The sequence below is a fragment of the Pinus tabuliformis genome, chromosome 2_1, assembly GCF_031772625.1.
Source record: "Pinus tabuliformis cultivar Carrire ecotype Pingquan chromosome 2_1, CPIR1, whole genome shotgun sequence".
Lineage (NCBI taxonomy): Eukaryota > Viridiplantae > Streptophyta > Pinopsida > Pinales > Pinaceae > Pinus > Pinus tabuliformis.
This window is the reverse complement of record NC_142299.1, coordinates 270,623,290-270,644,718: the sequence shown is the minus strand read 5'-3', so window position 1 is coordinate 270,644,718 and position 21,429 is coordinate 270,623,290.

Genomic DNA, 21,429 nt, shown 5'->3' with positions numbered 1-21,429 from the left:
AGGGTTCAACAGTTCAAGTCTCATAAGCCTAAGGGTTCTTTTGTTCGATGCATAAATTCATAAAAATTAGTTTTCCCAAAAGCCAATATAACAAATAAAAAATGAATTAGATCTCTCACTGTTTAATTTTGATTGCTTCTTATCTTGTTGATAAATTTAGATGAATTTAATTTAAGCACAAAGTATAAATTACCTTACACCTAGAGGTGCATGGCCTGCCAGGATTCAGCACCATGAGCGGACCTGCGAGGTGAGCCAGCACTGTGATCGGGAGCGGTGTATGCTCGAGAGGGTTACAGAGGACCTGCAACGAGAGTACGAATGGAGCAAATGAGTCTTTGGCACGAGCGTTCGTTTGAAAATGCGCCAGCATAGCGGGTGCCAGCTCGGAGGTGGTGGGTCACCCGCTCCCGGAAAAAGTTTGATGCGATGGGCCCTCGAGCTCCCAGAGAAACGATGGATGCGGGATGGAAAGGCATGGGCATGCATGGTAAAGGGGGCCTCCATACGGGCATTTAATGGCCTATGGCAGGTTGGTTAGCTCTTTCCCTCCCTGTCGTTCACTCAATGTCGAGATCACCCCATCGGGGACATTATTCTTAATTATTATTAACAGGGGTCATTTTAATATTTTCAACCTTGTCTTATTCAAAGACTAGAAAATGAAAATAAACCCATCTCTTTCATATGAACTACTAATGATTAATACGACTATAATTAAAAACAACCGAACTTAAAAAATTAAAAAGTAATTATATTTAACTATAAATAAAAAATAATTAATGGAGTGATATCGATTAAGAATAGCTAATAGAATATTATATAAAATTTTATACTAAAATATGAGTTTCGGTTATACAAATTACAGAAACAAATATCATGATAATGCATGGCCATGTTGGCCAATATAAAAAATGGTTTTAATCAAAACTATAATGTCAAAATGTCGGTTATATTTTTCATCTATCCAAAACCATTGGAAAGTATACACTTTCAAAAGGAGGTCCCAAAATTTACACGCTTTATATTCCATACAAATTATTCATTATAATGAAACCAAAAAGTCTAGCCTAAGTCTAATTCTATTTCCTCTATTGGACATTCATATTTGGGACATGTGTTGAGGGAACGTTCGCTAAAGAATTGTTTGAAGAGTGTGTTGATATTTGATGTCTAGTAGTTTCTTGATTATCTTCTATTTTATAGTGGATGGTAATAAGATTATCATTTGAGGTCCAACCCAAGGTACCATAAGCAATAAGTATATTGATTGCAATTGTCTTACTAGACACCAATAGGTTATGGTTTACCTATAAAGCAATAACTTTTTCTTGTAGTTTTCACACTGAGGCTTAAAGTGGATGATCTATCATTGTAGAGATGTTGCAAATTCCTAAAATCACTTTAATGCAACCCTAATTGAAGATGATCCTGAGAGTAACTAGGGAAAAACCCACCCTACATGTTAAGAGTTTATTTTCATAATTAAAATAATTGAGGGATAATAGGGTAATAATGATGCAATTATCTAATAATGTTACCACTACTAAAAAACTCAAAATGGAGGGGATCCTACTCCACAATTATATGAGGAGAAAAAATAGAGTTATCACAAATATTGAAAGCAACCAGACTATTGCAGGAATACACTAGGGACCAATACGAAAAATATGAGTTGACATAAAACAACAATAAACTCACCATTTCTTGTCCACCCAATCTATGAAAAAGTCATGTCCTGATCTGAATGGAAAATGGCATCAACCCATGGTATTCATCCACCCATGGAATTTACCCATGGTATTGTAAATGGCATCCACCCATGGTAGTTATCCACCCATGGTATTGCAAGTGACATCCACCCATGGTATTTGCCCATGGTATTGTGACATCCACCCATGGTATTTATTCACCCATGGAATTGACCCGTGGTATTGTGACATCCACCCATGGTATTCATTCACCCATGGAATTGACTCGTGGTATTGTGACATCCACCCATGGTATTCATTCACCCATGGAATTGACCCGTGGTATTGTAACTGAAAAATACTATAAGTAACAAGTCACATTTTGTAAAGGGACAATTTGTCTGCCATAGCTTTTATAGTTACTCTCCGTTTTAATAAAAAAATTCTTTGTGGTTTTGTTAATTGGGCATTCTCCTTTTTTTTTTTTTTTTTTTTCTTGTATTTCAATTTTTCAGATCTTGGGGGCCTCTCTCCCAAAATCCATTTCAATCTTTTAGATCTTGAGGGCCTCCCCCCAAGATCCGGATCAGTGGTATCGGAGCAGTTTATGATTCCATGGGAATAAGGGTTTAATGCATATTTTAGTTTCAAATTTTTGTAGCAATATTCAACAAACTTCAGACACATGTTGCAGCCTCCATACAACACTTTCTTGGGCCAAGTAGGAAGAATTTATCTTTTTTCATTTTTTTGCAGGGATTTTTTTTTGGGCCGTGAGTTTGCAGATCAGATATGAAACAATTGGTAAATATTTACAAAAGTAAAATAATAGATCTGGATTCCGAGTGAAAAAATACCGAAATTCAAAAAAAAAAATTAGCCGAATCAGAGTCTGGATGAGGGAGATATCGCTGATTTAAAATCAGTTATGTTGTAGAATTTTTTTCTAACGAACACGGTGGATGGTGACTCTCCTATCATTTTTTTAAATTTTTGTGAAAAATTTCAAAAAAGGATTGTAGATCTGAGATCCTCTTGAAAAATCACCCAATTTAAAAAAAAAAGGGGCTGAATCGGAGTTCGGATGTGGGAGATATCATTGATTTAAAATCAACTATTTTTTCAGAACTTTTGTGACAGTGGAAAAATTGCAGCGCGAATATGAGATTCTAGAGTGTTGAGATAAGGAATTGCAACTCATGGGAAGATTCAAAATGGTCATTCTGCTTCCAAAAACAGGTTATAATAAATATTATGAGTTATATTTACCGATTTATGTCCATTTTAATTCTATAAAGGCATTTGAAGTGGGTTCCCGTTGGAGACATGCCCTCCCACCCCACTATAGTAGGCACCTGCTACTTCATCAACAACCAGCATCACCGTTATGGGTTAACTGCACAAAATCCTTGTCATCGAAGTCCATTTTCTAGGCCGCACACTGTTAGTATCATAATTGGTCACAAGCATTACAGGGTATCTCTATCATCGGATCTTCATTTTTCATGGTTATGGGTCATTCACAAACCCACACGTCATTGAAGTCCATTTGCTAGGCCGCACACTGCCAGTATCACAGTTGGTCACAAGCATTATAGTGTATCTCTAATCTCGGATCTTCGTTCATCATGGTTATGGGTCATCCACAAACCTGAACTTCATCGAAGTCCATTTGCTAGGCCGCACATTATCAGTATTACAGTTGGTAACAAGCATTACAAGGTATCTCTATCCTCGGATCTACATTCATCATGGTTATGGGTTAACCACATAAAACCCTTCTCTTCAGTGGGTCTTCATATTCAACAAAGACTTTGCAGGAGGGAACTTCACGCAATTAGGACCATTGATTCTTAAAGAGGGAGGAATGATTTGAATGGAAAATGGCATCAACCCATGGTATTGTAAATGGCATCCACCCATGGTATTGTAAGTGACATCCACCCATGGTATTTGCCCATGGTATTTTGACATCCACCCATGGTATTTATTCTCCCATGGAATTGACCCGTGGTATTGTGACATCCACCCATGGTATTCATTCACCCATGGAATTGACCCGTGGTATTATGACATCCAGCCATGGTATTCATTCACCCATGGAATTGACCCGTGGTATTGTAACTAAAAAATACTATAAGTAACAAGTCACATTTTGTAAAGGGACAGTTTGTCTGCCACAATGTAGCTTTTACAGTTATTCTCCATTTTAATAAAAAAATTCTTTGTGGTTTTGTTCATTGGGCATTCTCCTCTTTTTTTTCTAGAATTTTAATTTTTTAGATCTTGGGGGCCTCTCTCCCAAAATCCATTTCAATCTTTTAGATCTTGGGGCCTCCCCACAAGATCCAGATCATGTCCTTACCATATATACACCCAAAACTACCAAACATGGAAATTTTCACCACAGATAGAAAGACACATGAGCGAGGAGACCTAGGTGATACTCCACTTACTCTCTTGCATAACTTGAAATTTGAATAGCCCAAATACAATATATTAGAACCCTAAATTTCTCCTTGGAATCACCAAACTAAGATAAAACATATTCGAATGTTACAACCCAGAACAAAGCTCTTTGTGTCTCCTTTGCATCTTCATAATTTTTTACTCCAACTCCTACATTGTTGAACCTATGTAGAAGGGAAATCCTAGCAATGCAATAAATAAGGAGAAAGCCATAGATCACCAAAATTGAATTTAGGAAATCACATCAACCTCCCACACAAAAATAGTCCAAGAACTGAGTGAGAGAAATATATTAATGTCACAAATGACTTTTCAAACAAAGAAATTCTCATTCATGAGTTGAGTCATAGAAATATTGGCAAATTCATCTTGATACTTACCATAAAATTCCAATTAATGTTATATCCTATATAACCCACTCCTCATTATGTAATTCCATTGAACCAGGGTCATAGCAAGATTCAGAATTTCCATACCACTTCCATTCGCAATCAATCACAATCCAAATTAAATTGTATTCGTATTTCAAGCAAGAAATTACAAATATATATCCTTCTATCCTCTAAGCCTTTGAGGGTGATGAAGGGATGATGAGCTTCCATTCTGAACTCTAAATCAATTCATGCCCCTGCATGTATCAAATCCTTTTTTGTGGCCACATTTCATTTTTCCACACAAAAAAAATGGCCTTAAAGGCCTTATAGTAAAGACATTCATTTCCTTTTATCAAGGAAGGAAAAACAAGCATTTCCCATCACATAGTTTCAAATGAACCCCCTCATTAGTCATAGAAATTGAATCAAGACTAATGGCCCTCATAATATGGAAAACTTTGGAAAATGTGAAATATGGGATAACACAATTTATTTTTTCAAGCCATTTTACAATCTATTGTTATGAGGAAGGATATCGGCAATAATACAATGGAGAGTACACATTGATTTTCTAGGTACAATCAAAGAAAAAATATTTAATCCCCGATGGGGTTGAATATTGGTGACAAAGGGGCACCACTACCCTCCTATACTGTTTAAGGTGATTAATGATGTTTGTCAAACACATGTTTTTTGGTAAGAGCATGGAGAGTTTTTTAGAGAAGTGGGAGGAATATAAAGAAGTGCATGGTGTGTAGAGTGATGTTGGCTAAGTGTGTCTATGGCCATTAAGGTAGTTGGAGTAGTTGTAAGTCGGGTATCGTAGGGTGGCTTTCCATCTAATCCAACCCATGTTGCACAAGTTGTATATGATTGGGAAGAAATTCAATAAGGCTCTTGTGGTGACCTCAAATTATCCTCATCAGTTTAGTTTAAGTGAATTTGGGACCCAGCAAAGAGGTGCTTCCCCCAGTCTGTCTTCTGCATCTTTGTGGTTTTGTTAGGGTGGTAGAGGTAGGGGTCAGGTGAAGGGGAAAAAAGTGGGATGCACATTTGTCTTCAACCCTCTTTACCGGTAAAGTTACTGGGCCTAGTAGCATGGTTAGTTTATGTTTTCCTTAACTTTTGGTTTACTTTCAATTTTGTTGATATTTTAGGTCCGTATTTGGGAATTGTAGTTGATTTTGGTGGTATAAATTTGTTAGCCATGGTGGGTAGTGGAGAGAAAACACCCTAATTATTGATGTTCTAGGAACTGGAGAAGGGGACTGAGCCTACTAGCGCACCTCTTGGGCTTGTTTCTGATTTAGCATCATGCTTCTATTTTCTAAGCGTAATTATAGAGAGTGAGAGGACTTAACATATTTTGGCATTCTCTTTCAATTTTGTGGAGATATAGCACCTTTTATAAAGGATTTATATTTTTCCTCACTCCTATTTAAGTTTTGGACGATTTTGGGGTAGATGGGGGTGGCTCGGAGGTCTCATTTCCTCAATGAGCTACTTCATCTATCATACCCTAACTTATAGAGAAATAAAATTCTGATGTGGTGGGGGGATGACAGGGTGAAAAAATTTGGAGTCATTGCATAAGAAATACACTTATGGATGGGTTGGGGGAGGGAGGCCATTGGATCATGAGCAGGTTATGGGTGGGGGAACTGCTTGAAGTTCCAAGGTTTTATTGGATTCAGGAATCCCACTATGGCTAGGGGGATTTGGAGGGGATGGAGTTTACATTTGAGGGATTATGAAAATTGGTGTGAGATCAGTAACATTTTCTCCATGGAACGTTAGCATGGTAGTGTTCATCAAGGAATAGGCCATATTGTCAAAGGGAAAAACACTAGTTAGACAATCGAGATTTGACCGAAGAGTTGGACCCAAATCCAACACAGTCCCCTCACAGAATTGAACTACCACCTTCCTTTGATTCACTGGACAATTGTCTTTGACACATCACTTTACTCCTCGAAGAACTTGGACATGATTGACATGATGATGAAAAAATTATCATTGGTTCCATAAACAACCTGTTGTGAAACCAATCACGTATGTAGGATCGATTGGCCACTCTGCAACACATATAGAGGAAGATGTATGAAAAGTTGGAGTATCTAGAAGGTTTATTAGAACACATGAAAGAACATGTAAATTTTTATTTTATTCCTCCCCCATTACCAGGCACCAGTCTAGATACACAGCTCTAGTTAATTCCTTGGACCAGGCATGATCGTCAGTTGCATTCAGATCCTAGGGGTGTTTTGGTCACACTAGGCTATCTATATGTACTTTTCTAGTTTTCCTTGTCTTTTGATAATGTGTTCTTATTACTATCTTATGCCAAACAAATCCAGTGGGAGTGAGGGTTGAATATCTTTTCCAATTAGCTCTTCATGATGTATATCTACTTTGAATTAATAGAAACTTTTGACTTGAAAAAAAGGAAAATTAAATATTTTAAAATGGGCTATGTTTTGGACTACGACCATAGTAATAGTAATACTATGGACATGTTCCTTTTCAATATAGGACATGCCATGAGTATGAGCATATTTTTTGTGATTTCCCACTAAGCAAAGGTGAAGTGCAAGAAACAACCACAATGGAGGATTTCGAAGAGTTTCCAAAAGCGACCAATAAAAGAAGAAACCTTAAAAGTCAACCTAGTGACAAAAGAGATCTCAGTAGGAAATAAATATGTGATGCTCTCAGTTCAAGAAAATAGTCTAGAACTATCATAGGATCTGATCAACATAAATCAGGAAGGGGATAACCCCCTGACAAAATTTACACCAAAGAGAAAAGCCCCAGAGGCCTATCTGAATTCTCGAATCGGGAGGAAACACCCGTGGATGAAACATAGTGAATACAAATTGAGGAGATCATGGAAACTCTTAATAGCTAGGAATACATTTTGGCTAAGATGCTCACAGAATGGAAAATTTTGGATCTCAGGTTTATTCTAGAGAGACAAAAACAACGAGTTTAAGAGTTCTATAAAAAAAATTCAAAGCAAAGGCATGCTATGAGTTGAGGAGCAATTAATGGATAATATGGGGTTAGGAGTTCCAACCCTAAATGGTCACGTTAAAGGACCGAAAATCAAATCAAACAAAATAACATGGTGTAAAACCACTAGAGAATCAATCCAAATGGTCTATTAACTTCTCATCAAATAGGGAAGGTGATCACTCTCTCAGAGGTGTTTTCCTTGTCTAAATACTCAACTCAATGAAGATCATCACATGAAAAAATTGTTACCTTAATAGCAGAGGTAAACGAGGGGATATTAGTGATAGAATAAATAGGAAACACCATGAAATTATAATGTTGCAATGAAAAAAATCTCAAGTCAAAAGGTTAAGGAAATCATAGAGAATCACTACAAATGCTATGAATCAATGGCGTTGAATGCTAAAAGTAGTATTGGATGTCTTGGAACCCTATAGAAACCCCTTGAGGTTTATTTCCTAAAACTTTCCCTCATATTTAATTACATAGATTTAAATATATCAAAACCAAGGAGGTGGTTTGTTTGACAACAATGTATGGCCCTGATCTCCTAGTGGAAAAGACAAAATTTGTATCTGAATGTTTGTTGTCGTTGCTAACCCACCCTCCAAAATTTCCCTACATTTTAATTTTGAAGCCTACTTAACCTCTGTATCTAGTGTCACCTTGGTCATTAAGTGTTATTTCATGTCAATCCTATATGTTTCAAGTGTTCTTTAGTGTCCTCAATTGTCATCGCATTCACTAGAACATCTTTGGTGTATTTTTTGGTCGTATCATCTTTGTTGTTGTAAAACAACACTTTTTCGTCGTAGTCGCACACACTTCACCCATCGTACTAGGGGAATGCCTACAAAGTTTCGATTTGATGTATACTTATCATTGTGAAATATTTTCTAAGTTTTCTCGATGATTTGGTATGTGTCACATATAGTTTTATGTCTAAACTCATCATGTTCACCCATCGCCTTATATCTCGGACTTAGACAAATTTAGGTTTCAAAATGAACCAAAAAAGGTAAGGAAAACAAAAGTGCACTCTCAAGACTTGACTGGAAATCATTCATTGTTCGAAAGTGTGCCATGTGCCCCCAAAGAGCACAAACTACACTACTTAAGCCCTTTCCCCTTCCTTGTTTCGGACCGCGCCCTTCAAGAAACCAAGTCTTCCTTGAGCAGACTCCTTCGACCCGAAGAAGTGCACCCTCCTTAAGCACATGAGCACACCCTGAAGGCCTTAAGCTCAACCATTCATCCTTCCATAATGTGCCATGCACTCTCTTGAATCCTTGAGTGCATGACTGCATTTTGAAGGCATGAAGCTTCTCCCTTAAGCATTTAGACTTGGACCATGTTCCCTTCTAGGCCTCTTGAGTGCATGAGGACACCTTGAAGGCTTAAAGCCCATCCTTTAGCCTTTATAAGTGTGTCGTGCACCCTCCCTCTCTCCCTTGAGTTCATGACACACTTGGGAAGCCCAAATCCTATGCCTCTCATGGGAAAATTATAAACTTATAATTTGACACAGATTAATTATCATCTAGGGGTATTCGTAACCTTGCAAGGTGTAATGAAAAAATATGCAGATTAATACTTCAGTGCATAAAAACCACATACAATTCCAAATCTATCTTCTCTTTCATCATTTAGCAGCAAAGGCTATGGAGTAGATAGCTCATCTCTCTACAACACCTAAAATTGCTGATGCAGATCAAGAAAAGATATACAACCAAACAAAAATAGTTAAATCAAACTCATCTCCAATCATTCAAACTCAACCTCACAATGTAAATTAGGGCATGAATTGCATAACTTAGTCTAACCTTCAATCAAATTAGAAACATTCATGCAATAACCTAGTCATTAATCATTAAAAGCATGCGCTTCTATGAATCAATGAAGAGGAATGGAATTTTGCATACATCTACCGTTAACACATGGAAAGAAACTTAATTAAACACACATTTACAACGACGAGAGTTGTGAGTAAAGGGGTCCCTCCTTCACTCACGACCCCTAAACTACTGAAGAAACTTGCAATACGACATCAGCAGAACAACTGGCTTATATTAATATGAAAAGTCGATTACAACATTACAAAAGTCTAAGATATATGTTTTTTTCCTCCTACAAATCGAATCTATGGTTCTTATACAAGTGCACAGGCCAATGCTTTTTCCAAACTAAGTAAAATTAAAATATTATAGTTGTTTACTAAAATAAGCTGAAAATGAAGTACATCGATATCCTTGGTTTGATCCATGACTGCAAGCATGGATCGAACCGAATCCGCTTGATTGTTCGAACTGCTTACCCGAACTCGGCCAAAATGATCAGAACAATATTTAGGCAGTTAAAAGGACTAATCTGGAGCAACCAGTAGGATAGAGTCCATGTGGATGGATTTTCAAACAAAACCCATGTCCTCGTTTCTTCTGTGGATGACCGGAACATGTCTAACCTACGTGGATTTTGCAGGAAAACTGTCTGCTGCAAGAAGTCGACGTTGCTATAGGAAATGGCACTGCTGCAGGAAATCCATGATCTTCCGCAATAAATTGCGTAACCACCCAAAGTCTATTGATCTGCATGAAATTCAATTAGTACCTCTCAAATTCGTCGATTAGTTAATCAGGTAGCATTCAACATCAAATTACCTAAGATAAAAATAAATGATACATTTTGAGTTATTTGCATACCTTGGAGTCTAAATCACCCTTTTGGTCAAAAGAGGCACAAAAAGATGGTAACTAGAGGGAAAAAAGGAGTCTTAAAGGAGAAGCAAATCCTTAGGAGTACTGTCAAAAATAGCCAAAATCTAGGCCCAACATCTCCCCCACACCTAGCATCTTGCATGGCCCTATGCAAGCAAAACTGTTATATTATTAAAAAAAAAATTACCCCTTGTGTTGCAGCCAAATGATCCAACTGTGCCCTGTTGGATTCAACTTTCTTAACTCTATCTCTATACTCCTCATTACACTTATGCAGATGTCCTATTTGAACTTGGTTCTTCTTCATTGTTCTACTCGCCTTCTGGTACTTTGTCTTCCATTCGTCCAACTCCTTTTGAAGGCACAGATTGTTTTCTTTAAGAGTCTCATTTTCCCTCTTAAGGACTCTTTCTGACACTGTAAGCTCTATTATAGCTTCCTCCAACTCCTTGCGCATTTATCTTTTCTTGGAGGTTTCTTCATTTCCTTGCTTTTCTTGAGAGGAATGAGGAAAGTTATATCCCTCCAGTCCTTGACAGTCCTCCAACATTTTATCCATACTTTCCTTGAGCTGTTGGGTCTCATAGGATGCTGCCTCCCAGTCTTCCTTAGTAATGATTTCGGGCTACTTCAACCTATATCTTCTTCCCCTTGGATGCCTTCAATGATTTCTTAGTTTCCCTTCTTGCTTATGTTTGTTGTATGCCCTCCTCTTCGCTTTCTTGCGTAACCAACTTAGTGGCTTGGCTCCTGGTAAACTGCCTAACAGGAGGAGTGGAACCCATTGGTGGTTTTGGCCTTTTTCCCACAATCTCTTTGATCACCATAACATCCTCTTCTTCCTTACTTTCTTCCTCTGGTTGGGTATAATTTTGGGGCTTCTTCATTGATTTTCGGCTTAGCTCTGCCTCCTGAGTCTTTGGCAACTTGGGCGCTTTATCTGGCTAGCTATGAATTCATGACTTCTTCCTTGGTCTCTATCTTGGCTCTACCCACCCAATATCTAGCTTAGGCACTTCCTCTGGATGGCTATGAGTTCAGGACTTCCTCGTTGATTTCTGACTTGGCTTTGCCTCCCTAGTCTCTAGCTTAGGCGCTTCCTCATCATCTACAAAATAGTTCTCCACTAGAAATTCCTCCCAGGTCTTTTTTTGTTTCCTCAATACCTCCAGCATAATAATCTTAATGAGATTGTGGTGGTAGAGATTTTCTTCTATGTGGGTTGCCCTTTTCTGAGCAGAAGTAGCCATTTTTAATAGAGACATCCTCAAATAATAAGGCAAATTCAGGGGTTTATTTCTAAAATGACTAAGAAGTCGAATGTGGAACAGAAAGGCCAACCCGAATCGACCCTCACATGTAATATATTTTTGTAGGAGAAAGAGAAGGCGTTGATACTTACTTGGAGATAGTCTTGTGAAATCCCTTTTCCCCAATCTGGATTCGCATGCTCCTTCTTCAGGAAAGGTGCACATATTTCTTTATTAATTCATTGATTTTTAAACCAACGTTCGCCTTCCCATGGAATATCACAGGCTTGAGCTACCAATTCTTCGGTCAACTTAAACTTCACGTTGCCAACCTGAGCCCGATCTCCATTTAGATTCAAAGAAAAATATTTGGTTACTTCAGAATTGTGCCCATCGAATTTCAAAAACAATGACAGCCACCCCACCTTTTCCAACCGCTTCTTACTCTGAGGATATGCTTCCAAAACCTGCAGGCCTTGAGGTTGAAACCGGACAACCAACCTCATTCTTGACAGATACTATGAGTAGGGGAGCGCAGGGTTTCAATTCGACCTTTCCAACGTCTTCTGCAGGTTATGTAGGGTGTCTTAGGATTGATGGGAATGTAAATGTATTAATTGGTAAAGAAAAAGGGCCCTTTAAAACCATATCATATATAGGGTCATGAGATTACAGGGCCTTGAGTAACCTTGAAGACTTCAAAAATCGATGTTCTACTGGAATTATTTTAAAGGAACGAATAATCCATCAGGAGTGAAACAACTGATAATTTCTGCAGGAATTCGTGACTTATGAAGGAATTCCAATAAAATTTCTAACAAGATAATAATACACATTTCCTTCATTTGCTGTTGTTGTAAAACACAAGTTGTTGCCTCATTTATTGCTAACTGGTCTTGATCTGGTTGTAGGATTGAAAGGACTTGGACTCCATCTTTCCCTAACCTTGTACAGTTCATTGCTACATGAATAAAGGTGTCGAAGTTGAATGTGAAATGATCTCGTTGGATTACCATCCATTGAGGTCAGTTGTTAACCAACGCGAGTTCCATCACCAATAATAAAAGTGAGGACCAAGGTACAACCGATGCATCCAAACATGTGTGAATAGATGAGTTGTTGTCGAACCCCCTGAAGGATCCAACAGTCAAGGAGCCTTGATGAATCTCCATTGCTACATATGAGATAGCCTATCATTGATGTATCCAGGCTTTAAGGCATCGCATATCTCTGATATTGAACAAAGATAATGTGTTGATGTCAATGCACCAAGATTGTTGGAAGGAGGACCTTAACGAATCCCATACCAGTCCACCGCGAGAAAATCAAAAATTTATTAAGGTATGAAAAAAATTTAATTGGTGGCCTCGATGGATCTACCGTCCTATTATTTTAACAAGCCCAAGGAAGTTCATGCTCGCCAGGTTTCAATTTTAGAGAGTCTAAAATACTGAAAAAGAAAAGTCCAATTGGGTTCCTTTTCTGTAAATAATCTACTAGATCCGGAAAAGGAATAAAAATGTATCTAATAGAAACTCCTCTCATGGTTTACTAAGCACGAGAAGGAACAAAGTAAACTCAATTTATTATATAAGAAAATCAAGAAGAGTTAGTGAAAGGGATAACCCCCTTACCCACCATTTCCAACCCTTTCTTCTTTACAATCTCCTCTGAAATTCCTCCTTAAACGGGGGCTTCTGATACAACTTGAGTCTATGCCCATTTACCAATAAGGTGACATTTTCATAATCTATTTTCTTGAATCAAACAAATCCATTATCAATTACTTTCTTGATCTCATATGGACCAAGCCAATGCATGTTAAATTTTCCTTTAAAATTCTTGAATTTTGAATCGAACAACAATGCCCAGTCTCCTTCCTTGAACTGCTTCTTCTTAATGTATCTGTCATGCCATTTAGCCCTCTATTGTTGGATAAGGTCAGTATGATGAAAATCATCCTGCCTAATCTCGTCTAGTTCATTAAGATGCAGGATCCTCTGTTGTTGTGCCTTAGTGAGATCTATGCCCAAATCTACTTCCATATTAAAAGTTCTGATATGAAATTCAATTTCCAGTAGAACGTGTTTTCTATACACCAATTCATACAGAGAGAAGAAGGTAGTGTTTCTCCATGTGATTATGTAGGCCCATAAGGCCTTGGGAAGTCGCTCATACCAATCCTTTTTATGTAGTTGCATTGTCTTAGCCAAGATTGTCTCCAATACCTTATTTGTTGATTCCACTTGCCCATTGGCCTGTGGATGGTAGGGGGTGGACTTATGATGAGTGATCTGATATTTTTGCAAATTCCCTGCACAAGATTTGGTACAAAATTGAGTACCTTGGTCAGTAAAACTTTCCCTTGGTGCACCAAATCTTACAAAAATATCAGAAAAAAAGAAAATCTACCACTACTTTCTCCGTAGCTCTAGGCACTACTCTCTCTTCCACCCACTTCGTAACATAATCAGTACACACTAAAATATACTTCTTACCTTTCAACATGGGATTAATGAGGCCTACAAAGTCAAGAGCCCACTTCTCTAATGGTTCTATGAGAACTTGTGGCTACAAAGGGATTTCATCTGCTTGAATAGGTCACCCTATTCTTTGGTAGCTATCACATTTAGGAACATACTCCTTTGCATCTTTAAAAAGACTTGGCCAATAGTAACCTGAGCGGAGGATTTTATAGGTTTTTCGCTTGTCTACAAAGTTCCCTCCATAGGGTTCATCATGGCAAGCTCTCAAGATGTCATATATCTCATCCTCTCTAACACACCTGTGAATAATCAGATCAGGTCTAGTGAAAAATAGGTCTCCTTTTATCCAAGAGTAATCAACACTTTTTATAATAATTTTCTTTTTTTGATTAGATGAGAAGTAAGGTGTTAAATTCCTTGTAGCAAGATGATTAGCCATATCAACAAACCAAGGTGATTTGATAGAAATGGAAAACAAGTTCTCATCTACGAAGCTATCATTAACAGGAACATCCTCACCTTCGTGGTTGAGCCTAGAAAGGAAATCAACTACCTAATTTTATATCCCTGACCTAACCGATACTATGATGTCAAATTCCTACATCAGCAAAAGCCATCTAGTAATTTTTCCATTAGTAACTGGTTTATTCATGAGATATCGAATAACAGAATGATGGGTATGTACAAAAACTTCATAGATAGTGATGTAATGTCTAAACTTATTAATAGCGTAAACCATAGAAAGGAATTATTTCTCACTTACAGTATGATTCAATTAAGTAGGAGCCAAATTTTTACTAACAAAATAAATGGCATGGGCTATGAGGTTTTCCTTTTGGCCCAATACTGCCCCTATAGCTAAATTGAAGGCATCGATGGAAATGTGAAATGGAAACTTCCAATCTGGTCCTCTCAAGGCAGGTGATGAAGAAAGCTTATCCTTGAGTGTGTCAAATGTAGTTTGACACTCATCATTCCAACGAAATTCAGATTCTTTTGTCAATAATTTTAAAAGTTTCAAGCCTACCTTGGTAAAATTTTCAATAACTATTCTATAGTAACCTACATGTCCAAGAAAAAGTCAGACCCCCTTTTCGCTAGTTGGTGGAGGCATCTTCATAATCACTTTGATTTTTGTCGAATCAACTTTAATTCCTGGAGTAGAAACATGATGACCCAAAACAACTCCTTTAGTGATGATCATAAAACATTTTTCATTGCTTAATGAAATATTAGTCTCTCTACATCTCTGAAAACATTCCTAAGATTAATTAAACCCTCTTCAAAAGTATTACCCATTACTGTGAAATCATCCATGTAAAGGGAATTATGTTTAAGCAGCACCAGTCGTAGTAGATCCAGATCCAGAGCGAGCCAAAGATTCATATCTACGTAATTACATATAAAAAGAAAGACCTAAATTGAGAATGAAAGAGTTTCAACCTTACCGATCAAGAAGTCATTATCAGAACTTTGTTGTTGGGGCTAGAACTTCAATAGGTAGTAGTGACTGAAAGACCTTGGCTCTAGGCATGGGCATGTCCCTAGCCAACCAGCTTCTAAAGGTAGGCCCGGGCAGTCATCCTTTCAAGATAGCTAATAGCTCACTATCAGTTGTATAACCTCACTGCAGGGGGAGGAGTACATAACCCCAATGGTCGATGGAGACTGAATTTGGCGCAGCATTGCAATCATGTAAAATATTAGAGAAAATACCAAGTATCGCCCTTTGAAATGTGGTTGGTGCGTTGCATAGACCAAATGGTAATACCTTATATGCATAAGTACCCAAGGGACATTTGAATGTTGTTTTATCCTGGTCCTTTGGAGCTATCCTGATTTGGTTGTACTCACTGAACCCATCTAAGAAAGAAAAGTACTTCTTCCCTGCTAAGGTGTCCAACACTTGATCTATAAAAGGTAAGGGAAAATGGTATTTTAGTGTGGCTTTATTTAGTTCCCTGTAATATAAACACACTCGCCATTTTGCATACTTCTTAGGGATGATAACCAATGGAGATACCCACTGGCTGTCTAAAATAGGATAAATGAACCCTATGTTTAATAGTTTCTGAAGTTCATCTTTTACAATTTCTCTTAAAGAAGGATTCATTCTCCTCTGTGGTTTCCTTACAGGCTTGGCATTTCCTTCTATATAAATATGATGAATGAAAGTGTCTAGGTGAATGTCCATCATATCCATGTATTCCCAAGCAAATGTGTCTAAAAAATTCTTTCAATGTCTAACTTAATTTATTTTCCTGTTCATGAGTTAAGGCAGAATTGATATTTAAAGTTTTTCCAGGAGAGATCTCAATTACCTTGCCTCCACATTCAGTCATTGAACATGCAGGAAATGTAGATAGGAGGGATGATTTTAATTTGGTTTTTGTACCATGTTATTGAAAGTTCTGTTCTAGTAGATCAACAATGACATTTGTCTCATGACTTGACTGCCCCTCTGAATGCTGGGAAAAATCAGGGTTTGAAATATAGCAATTGATCAGATTTTCCTTAGTGCTTTCTTTAAGGCTCATGGCTTGGGCTATTGTCAAAACTGGATGGGTAATTTATGAATTATGTTCTTCATCAACCCAATGAGTATTTTCTGATTTTAAGAGGGGTTTAGCAGGGGGATATAGATTGATGTGTTTAGTTTTAGCCCCATGAGTGATGGTCATGTTTCCTGACCTACACCCTATGAAGGCATCCATTGTGGCCAACCAAGGTCTCCCCAAGATCAAAGGGTTCCCTCCCAAACTGGTCTTAGGCTGAAGAACATAAAAATCTGTAGGATATTCCCAGGAATATAATGAAATGACAATGTCTTCCAATACACCCTCTGGCTTGACCTTAGATCTGTCTGCTAATTCTAACATAGTAGGGGTAGGAAGAAAATCAAAGGATCCTATATGGGACAGTGTTTCCATCATCATTACATTAATGACTGCACCTAAATCAATTAAATTATTTCTTATTATGTATCCATTGATGAAGGTGGGAACCATGGGGATTATAGGGTCTGCATATTTTTCAGTGGAAAATACGGTAGACATAAATCTTGCAAGTTTTCCACCTACTTGGTTTGTAGAGGGTTCTTTCTTTTGTCTCCCTAGATTTTTTATGCATAGTTCCCTAACTGTTTTAATGTAAATTGGAATGTCCCTGATTTCTTTCAGTAAAGGAATCTTGATGCATAAATTTCTTAGTTCTGACACTAGATCAAACTCGGGTTGTTTCGTTATTTATTTCATCTCCAACCTATCTTGGAAAGGAGGCTAGACAATTTGAGATGAGGAAGGTTCTTGTGATTTTAAAATATTTTTTTTGTTATTTCTGGCATGTTTTCTATTTCAGGTGTATGGGGGGTATCTTCCTCTATAATCTCTTCAATCTTTCCTCATTGGGTCACCACTTTTCCTAACCGTAGTTTGATTTCCTGCAGAGATGTAGGAAATTCCTAAAGCAAAGGTACAAAAATTTCCTGTAGAGGCTGGGGAGCGATGTAATAGGTAGGATAAGTGGCCACTTCAATATTGTGATTAGGTTGGATGGATTTACTGTTGGGATTGGATACTCACTGCGTAGGAAGTTGTGTGGGACGTGGCTGATTTGTTAGGGTAGGCAGCTGAAGTTGTTGTTATTGTTGGGGTTGAACCATTTGTTGTGGCATGGGTTATGGTGGATAAAAGTTTTAAAAGGGGTAATTTAGTGCAAAAGGGTAAGGAAAATTCCCCTGCCAAGGTTTTTGTGGAGGCAAGGTCTGCCAGGTAATCGGAAAATTCCACATATGATTCTGGGCATAAAGAAATTGAAAACATTGTTGTGACATACCTGCAAGACCTGGTGGCCATGGCCTTTGAGGTGGAATTGCATAAAGTGCACTGAAAACTTCTTGATCTACTAAGTATGTTTCTTTAACCTCTGGAAGAGAAGGGAATTTATCAAAATAATGATCAACTTCATAGATTTGACATACCTCTATGCTGGTTGTAGGACACTCCCTCAAGGGATGTTTCTTCCTACACTTGGAGTAGAACACAGCCAAGGCTTTTTCCACTTCCTCCTACTTCTTCTTAGCTTGCAAAATATCCAACTATGAGGACAAAGTACTAAGAATGTATGTTTTAAAATTTTCAAATAAGTTACCCATTTCATCTCTGGTTACTCTGATCCCTGCAACTAGTTTGATGAACCTGGAAGAAGTATCGCTTGATCCTCTCCAAACCTTAGAATTTCCCCTCGAATATCATTGACACAACTTGCACACATCATCCTAAATCAATTTTGATACATCACCTGCTCGCACCAGGTTCAAAACCTCTAGAGTTTCCAGTCTTATTTCCCTTAGCAAAATTGTTATCAAGGTTTCTTTGTTTAGCTGGTTCATCTAGGATCTTTGCAAATTGTACTGGAATCTTTTGAGGAAGTCCTCTAGGCTTTCCTCATCCTTCTGGGTCATGCGAAATATTTCTTCTCTGATGTCCCCGATTTTACAGTAATCCCGATACTTTCTCAAGAATACCTTCTTCATGTCATCCCATGTTGAAATGGAGTTTGCACTCAATCCCATAAAGCACCTAAGGGTTGCATATTTTAGTGTGGTAGGAAACAACTTCAACTTTTTAGAATTTGAAGAATAATCATAGCTCCTGCACAATACATCAAACTCAAATAAAAATGCATCAGGATCTTGACTAGAGGTACCATGAAAATTAAGCAAGGTAGAGGGAGGAATGTTTTTCATCTGACTGGCTCCAACAAAATATTTGATAGGAAATTTGAATGTAATTGGTTCCTCTTCCTTCTCATGATAGTCCCCATCTACAGTGGTACCAGTACCCTCTAGATGAACCATATCAAACCAAAAGAGAGTGGAACGCTCGTGAGTTGCGGCTCCGTCAAAGTCAGTTGTCTGGAAATCTGGTTCTTGAATAGGATTGAAGAGGAATTCCTCTTCAGTCTTGCCACTAAGAAAAGATTTTGCCCCCTGAGTAAGATGATATTGTTGATGAGAAGCAACATAAGATTCTCTAACATAATGATCCTTCTCTATTGAAGGGGTATTGATCTACCTAGGATCAATTCTCGACCCTTGTCCAAAACTGTCAGTCTTTGGTTCAGATTCTGCTTTCTTCTCTACCTTATTCCTTGAGGACTTCCCTTTATTCAATTACCCTTCTAGCTTATTAGTGGATGAGGTGGTGCTCACATCACCACTAGAAACACTTGGAGATCTAGTCCTAGTATATTGGCCCTTATTCCTAGTCATGCATTATATAGAAAAATTCAAAACTTCTACTTACCCAACAACCAAGACGTGGCTTTAGCAAATTCTAATCTCCGTAGGTGCATAGGCCTTACCCCACATAGTTACACTTCAACTCCCCCTGTCATGAAAATCTTAAACAAAAGGAAATCATACTAAATCACTTTCAATATCATCCCTTAGCACCTCCCCAACAACAACGCCAAAAAGTTGGGAAAAATTTTAAACTTATAATTTGACACACATTAACTATCAAGAAGGGGTAATCGTAACCTTGTGAGGTGAAATGCAAAATATATGCAGATTGATACTTCAGTGCATAAAAACCACACACAATTCCAAATCTCTCTTCTCTCTCAGCACTTAGCAGCAAAGGCTATGGAGTAGATAGCTCATCTCTCTACAACACCTAAAATTGTTGATGCAGATCAAGAAAAGATATACAACCAAACAACAACAATTAAATCAAACTCATCTCCAATCATTCAAACTCAACCTCACAATGTAAATCAGGGCATGAATTGCATAACTTAGTCTAACCTTTAATCAAATTAGAAACATTCATGCAATAACCCAGTCATTAATCATTAAAATCATGCGCTGCTATGAATCAACGAAGAGGAATGGAACTGTGCATACATCTACCATTAACACATGGAAAGCAACTTAATTAAATACACATTTATAACTACGGGAGTTGTGAGTAAAGGGGGCCCTCCTTCACTCACAACCCCTTAACTACTGAAGAAACTTACAATACGAGATCAACAGAACATCAGGCTTATATTAATTTGAAAAGTCGATTACAACATTACAAAAGTTTGAGATATATGTTTTTTTTCCCCTACAAATTGAATCTACTGTTCTTATACAAGTGTGCAAGCCAACACTTTTTCCAAACTAAGTAAAATTAAAATATTACAACTGTTTACTAAAATAAGCTGAAAATGCAGTACATCGATATCCTTGGTTTGATCCATGACTGGAAGCATGGATCGAACCAAATACACTTGATTGTTCGAGCTTCTTTCCCAAATTCATCCAAAATCAAAAGAATAAGATATGGGTAGTTAAAAAGACTAATCTAGAGGAGCCAATGTGATAGAGTCCATGTGGATGGATTTTCAAACAAAACCCATGTCCCCATTTCTTCTGTGGATGACCGGAACATGTTTAACCTAAGTGGTTTCTGCAGGAAAACCACCTACTACAGGAAATCGTTGCTGCCGCAAGAAAAGGCGTTGCTGCAAGAAATCCTTGATCTTCTACAAGAAATTGTGGAACCGCCCAAAGTCTGTTGATCTGCATGAAATTCAATTAGTACTTCCAAAATTTGTTGATTAGTTAATCATGTAGAATTCAACATCAAATTACCTAAGATAAAAAGAAATGATACGTTTTGAGTTATTTGCATACCTTGGAGTCTAAATCACCCTTTTGGTGAAAAGAAGCACAAAAATATAGTAATTAGAGGGAAAGAAGGATTCGTAAAGGAGAAGAAAAGTCTTAGGAGTACTGTAAAAAATGACCGAAATGAAGGCCCAACACCTTTCAACCTTTAGAAGAGCACCCTTTCACGTAGAATCTCTCCTTGTCCCTTATAGGTTCACTGATAAGGAATGAATGGGAAATATACATAAAGCATGGTAGAATAGGAGATTTTGAAGTTGATGGTTGCTTGTCATGAGTTGTTGCAAATACAAGTATTTCAAGAAGAACATGAAAAGCGGACACGAGGAAGATCTGGCAAAGAGAACAAACAAAGGAAGCATTGAAAGAATAAATAATTCATTGAAATATTGATGATCAAAGCACCCTGAAGGCTCGATTATATCAAAGAACTTTTGGAGGTTGAAGAAATCAACAAGCGAATTTGTGTGAAGAACAAAGACACGAGTGGAAAAAATGTCACCACTTAAGAAAGTCCATGTCATCAGTCACTCTTAATCTCAACCATCAAAGATAGTGAAATGTCAGATTTTCATCACATGATGATGTGGAAGTGATGATGTAATGTTGTAATCATTGTAAAGATAAATAAGTGAAATTCCAAGAGTCATGTATTGTCAAATGATCATGGAATTCCAAAAGACATGCAATACCAAAGGTCATATGTAAATCCAAAAGTCATTTGGAAGTCCAAAGGTTGTATAAGTCCCAA